Here is a 6,856-nt window from a genome sequence, read left to right on the forward strand (position 1 = left end):
GTGCAGGCTGGTGGTGGTGGTGTAATGGTGTGGGGGATGTTTTCTTGGCACACTTTAGGCCCCTTACTGCCAATTGGGCATCGTCTAAATGCCACGGCCTACTTGAGCATTGTTTCTGACCATGTCCATCCCTTTATGGCCACCATGTACCCATCCTCTGATGGCTACTTCCAGCAGGATAATGCATGTCACAAAGCTCAAATCATTTCAAATTGGTTTCTTGAACATGACAATGAGTTCACTGTACTAAAATGGCCCCCACAGTCACCAGATCTCAACCCAATAGAGCATCTTTGGGATGTGGTGGAACGGGAGCTTCGTGCCCTGGATGTGCATCCCACAAATCTCCATCAACTGCAAGATGCTATCCTATCAATATGGGCCAACATTTCTAAAGAATGCTTTCAGCACCTTGTTGAATCAATGCCACGTAGAATTAAGGCAGTTCTGAAGGCAAAAGGGGGTCAAACACAGTATTAGTATGGTGTTCCTAATAATCCTTTAGGTGAGTGTAGTCTTATTTAATGTATAGTAACTTTGTTTTTATTTACTGTAAGAACGGTACTTTCTTGTCTGACACTTGTTTATGCTACTTTGTACACTTATATATCTCTGCTCTTGTCTTTGCTGTTGCAAACCGCAATTTGCCCACTGTGGGACAAATAAAGGTTTTCTTATCTAACGTTCTGCCGCTCGCTGTCTCTCGGCCTCACACAGGATACACAAAGATCTGCCGAGTGTTACCCATGGTGTTACCAGGCTCGCAATGTGCGAGTTAAAATCATTACTTGCGCATTGATATTAATGATTGTGTGACATTTTAGTAGGGTAGTAATTCATTCTGCAGCGGTAGTGTCCTGAATACAGAGGAACACTGATCTCTTCCGCGAGTTCAGCCTTTTGCCCGTCAACATTACGTTATCAATTAACATTTAAATAAGCGATTTTTAGACATTTGTTAATCGAGTCATAATCTTCCACGTCAGCATTGCGGTGCATTTAAAAATCGATTATTTATCCCACCCCTACTCTCTATGGAGCCATCATTCACTTGCTGAAGACACTTGAGAAGTGCGGGCTTTCACACGATTTGACGAGCTTTGAAAACAGAAGGCACAAAGAATCTTTTCGGGATTAAAAGGAAGTAATAACCAAAATTAAAACAGTGAAATATGTTGACATTAAGTTTGAGTTTTGGTTAGCTGAAGAGCTACAGAAATGAAACCAGTAAAACCAAATCAAACAATGACTATATTAAGAAAATAAATAATGTTACTAAAGGCTTGTATATTTTACAAAACCAGCAATTGTCCTGGCACGGCCTGTTGCATCTCAGGTGGAGATGTTTGACTTCGAACTGATAATTATTGATTGAACATGTAATTTTCTTCCCACATTTGAATTTCACATACAGAGTGAGAACCCTACATGACAGTGATGTAAAAAAATAAATAAATAAATAAATAAATAAATTATATATATATATATATATATATATATATATATACAAGCCAAAGACTCTGCAGCCATGCCTCTAAGGCTGTGCTTGAGTGAGTGGGCTAAATGCTAACACTAGCATGCTAACATGGTCACATTAATAATGCTAACATACTGATGTTCAGCAGTTATGATGTTTAACATGTTCACCATCATAGTTTAGCCTGTTAGCATGCTAACATTTGCTAATTAGTACTAAACCCAAAAAACAGATGAGGCTGACAGGAATGTCATTAATTTTGCAGGTTTATGGACATGAATCAAAAAACTGGACAAATTAAAATGTTCACCTGATGGTGCTGCTAGAGGGTAAGTTAAGGTAATGTCTGTACAAAATGTCATGAAAATCCATGCAACAGTTGTTGAAATATTTCAATCTGGACAAAAGTGGTGGACCAGCTGATTGACCAACAGACCAACCTTGCCATCCCTACAGCCACGTTTCTAGCATGGCTCAAAATCCAGCATTGCCATTAATAAGTCTTATGCAACCAGGGATAATTAAGGGAGCAACAACTTGATGTAAAGCATATGCCGAAATATTTGATGGTTGGCAAAGTCATATCATCTTGTGGTGTCTCCACAATCGAGGCTGACATTTTTTTGAGAATCCTGTGGGTTCAGCATTCCCTATGGGGGAATTAATTTCACTATTTATCAAGGGAGTGAACAGGAATCATAGGTTAGTTTTTATATATAAATATACAGTACTAATATGTAGATTACATTTTTTTGTCAGGAACGGGGTGGGATGAGAGTATTTCTGTAGGAGTAGGACAGTCCCCTCTAATTTACAATCCTCTTCAAGTAGACCTTTTAGTTTCCAAGAAAACAGCAGGAAACAGGACATTTACATGTTTTTTCTGTAAAGAGTCACTGACCAAAAACAGGATGGGAGGTTTAAAATTGCAACAGCTCAGAAAAAATAAAAACACTGAGAAACACACCCACTTTCTGTCATTGGGTTATATTATGACTCAATATATGTACTCTGCATATAGTAATTGTACTTGTACTTTTAATTGTCCCTTTTTTGTGGAACAAATCATTGCTATAAGTCAAGGCTCTAAAGAGATGTAACAATCTGTTTGTGTAGTCCAGTTTTAGAATCAGGCCTTTATATTTACATGTGTAATGATAGATGAGGTTTCACTCACAGACCACACAACCTGGCTCTCTATCTACGTGTTTCAGTATCCTGCATTAGTTGTCACATCAACCTAAATATCATACACACAAGTCTCACGAGGACTGTTATAAACACTAACACACACACACACACACACACACACACACACACACACACACACACACACACACAGCAGTAAGAAGAATATTACAAACACAAGATAAATTCATCACTGAGGACCAGAAACACAGTTAACGTTTCTACATAAATACAATAGGACATAAAAAAGTAACAAGTAATAAAGACAAAAAGGTAGATATTATATCATAAAATATATAATGAATTCTCTAATATGTATTGCTGAGGACCAAAGAGCACCATGTAAGGAAAACTGTAAGAAATATACAGAAGATGCAAATGGGTCTATAAAGTCAAAACAGACCTATTACTACAGAAATATTACATTAGTACTTTAGAAGAATAGAATGAAGTTTATTAAGGTCAAATTTTTCTAGAGACACACAATTTAAAAGATAGATACTATGGAAACAACTGACTGACCAAGTGTTATAGGTGTATACAATGAAGTCAAAATAAGCCAACTAAGGACTAGAGCTGCAATAATTAGTGAATTTATTACTCGCCTTAGAGCGACAAAAAATGTCTCTCTCTTTAAACTCCCAAATATTCAGCTATAATAGTACTATACCTGACAAATCATGATACGTCATCACATATTCAAATATCAAAGAAAGTCTGGTGGTTTACATTGTTCCTATCTAAATATTATAGGAATATAGGAGTATTAGAATTCAGTCAAGTACAATCAGGTCAGCAAAGAGCAGCTTATAGCACAAACTGTAGGAGGGGTAAGTAGACCTACAATAATATAACTACAGACTAGCAGCTAACTCTAAGCTAATTATAGTAATACTTTAAGAGATAATAATACAGGAGAGTACCATAAACCCAAAATAGACCAACAGTACTACGGACATACTTTTACAGACATACTTTAAGTACTCATTTGGTAAAGTTATAATGGAAAACTGTAGGAGATATTGTATCATGAGGAAGACCTACAATAAAATAACATTAAATGAACATTGTAGGAATGTTATACAAGACAAACTCTACAAAATGATAAATGTTAGAGTACAGTAAAGTCAAAACAGATCCAACAAACCATTTGTGCTGCTAAATTGCACCCAACTGGGAATCAATACATTTTATTTTATCTTGAGTGTTTTGTAGGAAACATGTTGGAGATTAAATAACAATAAAAGTACAAAAAAAAAAAAAAAACAGCGCGTAGGTGTCATAGATATAGTGGTTCTAAGTACAGTAACAAGATAAATAGTAAGATAAGTACAGCCTACTACCTAACGAATATTACAGGAGTAGTATAAGAGATAATAATACAGTAGAGTACCATTAAGATCTAACAGCAGACTTAACAGACACACTCACAAATATTATACGCATACTGTAGGTATTTCTTTGTTAAAAATTTGCAGATTAAATGACAGTTAAGTACAATAATCAAGACAGTCATCGGAAATAGACCTACAATACCAATAGGCAAACACATAAAGGACTTTTATAATACTATGAAAAAGATAAAACATATATACAGTAGAGTACAGTAAAGTGAACATAGACCCAATTGTTATCCACAGAACAAATAAATATTACAGTGATACTTTATGTGGCTCTATACGCATACTGAAACAGTATTGTGTACTATAGAAGAGTACAGTGAAGTATTAAGTTCATCATAGACGCAATGCATAGCCTATAGCCTACTGTAGTACCAGAGGAGAGAGCAGTGAAATATAATAAGGTTAAAACCGGCCAACTGTGTTCCACAGACACACTAATTATATATTATGAGTACTGTGGAAACAACTGACTGACCAAGTCACAGGAGTTATGTAGGCCTATGGTTAAAATAGACTGCGCAACAATCTGTGGCCGAAGTTATAACGGTAAACTATGAGAGACGGAGAGGAGGAAGCTGCCATAACATCACATTAGGCACTCATTTCCGACTAACGGATGCCATCTGATCATGATATTACGAGTTCATCAGTCAAATTTAAAAATTAAAAAAAAACAGACTAGACCCAAAGACACACAATAGAAGTAATACAGGAGCACTATGCAGTAGTTAAGCTATGTGGAGAGGTTTTACCTTAAAAATATCACAGAAATACTAACCTATAGGTGAGAGTCCACTGGAACTATGAGACAAACTAGAGAAATACTATAAGAGTATTACAGAAATATAATTTCATCATCAAGTTGTTGAAGAAAGTAGCCTAAAGACTGAAAGTTTTAAGATAGTTTGTAGTTATAACCCCTCGGCCCACCTCCTCCTCCACCAAGTCTTTTTCTGATCGGTCTCACACACACAGACACACACCGACACACGAAACAACAACCAATAACAACCAACAACAGTGAAGCAGCCTGAGAACAACCCGCATCAAAATAGGCAGAAAACTGCATGAAGTTTGGTGGCAACTTTCCGAAGTTTCGAGCTTCTAGTTTCCACCACGCTACAGCACACTCACACGCACAGACACACAGACACACACACACACACACACACAGACACACACACACACACACACACACACACACACACACACACACACACACACACACACTGATCCGGTAAACAGCCGGTTAAAAGGGACAAAAGTTCCGTTCAGAACAAACTGAGGAGGACTCACATGAAGCAGCAGCGGCCGGATGGTTTTTCTTCTTTGTGAAACTGAAGGGTTGAGGGCATGATGATGCAGAGCCGAGAGACCCTGCCCACCGCCGGAGGAGGAGGAGGGAAGGGGGTGGTTAGGGAGTGGAAAGTGTTTTTTTTTACTCGTGTGCGGGGTTTTGAGTGCAGTTGTTGAGTGTTACATTTTAGGGTGAGGACTGGGTTCAGGGTAAGTTTCCTGGCAATCTAATGTTTTTTTGTTGTAATTATGCTAATTTTCAGGTTCAAAATCTTATTTAAGGGTTGTACCAGAACAGGTTTACATGGTTTAATTTTCAAAAAACACCATATTTTTCTCATACTGCACATTGCTGCAGCTCCTCTTTTCACCCTGTGTGTTGTACGCTCCGCTCTTGAGCTACAGAGTGATGCATCTTACTTGTACAAAATCTTTGTTGGGAATTGCACATGCGCAGTTCTCAGGTAAGGACTACTAGCCAATCAGAAGCAGAGAAGGGCGAGTCGTAAGAAACAAGGTAGCTTCTTACGACTCGCCGCTTCAGACTGCGACAGTAACCTAGCAGATGGTGTAAGTTACTCACAAGTCCACAACATCATTGTTCCACGTCTTTCCATCAGGACTAAACGTTGAACTGTTGCCGGATGTTCTGACGATCTATGCTGCCTTGCCGAAAAATGCTACCATAGCGCAAATCGATCGACTCGACTCAATTAAATTCAAATTAGCTTTATTGGCATGAATGTGTAATAACAATATTGCCAAAGCATCATACATACTCGACTCTACTCGACTCTACTCGGCTCTACTCGACTCTACTCGGCCCTGCTCCGTTTTCCATTGCAGACAGTACCCAGAGATAGTACGTAGCTGGTCGTCATAGCGACGCCACACACAACTGCCGCGACGTAATGTTCAATGCGACACACACACCAGAGATCCACACAGCTTTCTCTTTTTGAAGTTAAAATCTTTCAGCATTCCGCAGAATGTCAAGACAGATAAGCGGTATGAAAACCTTCCAGCTGTGTTGCCGTTGTTGCTGTAGCGGTCAGTGTGACGGCGGGAGCAGAGGGCTCTGTGAGCGGGAGGCTGGCCGGCCTCACACGCTCCTCCCGCGGGTCGGTACAGGCTTCCCCCCCGCAGCCACTCGCGGAGCTCCTCAACTCCGACAATATTCAAGCACATTTTTGTTCCACCATCACTTCTCGTAAAACTGTCAATATTCGAAATCTACACAGCTGATTTCTCACCTCAAAACTTCTCAGAAGTGGATTTAGTGATGAAATTCCATACGAAAACTGTAAAATATAAAACTTTCTGTTGCTGGCCTCTGTCTGGTGCAGCAATGATGATGCAGTGAATAGTGAATAATCTCTCTGACCAATCAGCAGTCTGTCGTGTTTTCACGGTACAGTTTAGTTTCCCTCAGCTCGCTTGGAACCTCGATGGAGGTGATACGAAAAAAAGTACCTGGAAGCAGGTACAGCTT

The 6,856-nt window shown here is 38.9% G+C and overlaps 1 protein-coding gene across 2 annotated transcripts in view; it reads right to left on the reverse strand.

The window, feature by feature from the left end:
- The window catches only part of st3gal8 (ST3 beta-galactoside alpha-2,3-sialyltransferase 8), a 28,911-nt gene extending 22,277 nt beyond the window's left edge, over positions 1-6,634 (reverse strand). The window contains exons 1-2 of one of the 2 annotated variants that reach the window (XM_046076229.1): positions 5,948-5,965; positions 5,365-5,445 (exon numbers count right to left, since the gene is read on the reverse strand). The gene's annotated coding sequence lies outside the window, so the exon portion shown is untranslated. Of the gene's footprint in view, positions 1-5,364; positions 5,446-5,947; positions 5,966-6,617 lie in introns of those variants that run through there. The other variant, XM_046076230.1, reaches the window with a different exon arrangement.
- Positions 6,635-6,856: the final 222 nt, after the last annotated feature.

This window comes from Micropterus dolomieu, linkage group LG18 (genome assembly GCF_021292245.1).
Source record: "Micropterus dolomieu isolate WLL.071019.BEF.003 ecotype Adirondacks linkage group LG18, ASM2129224v1, whole genome shotgun sequence".
Taxonomy (NCBI): Eukaryota; Metazoa; Chordata; class Actinopteri; order Centrarchiformes; family Centrarchidae; genus Micropterus; species Micropterus dolomieu.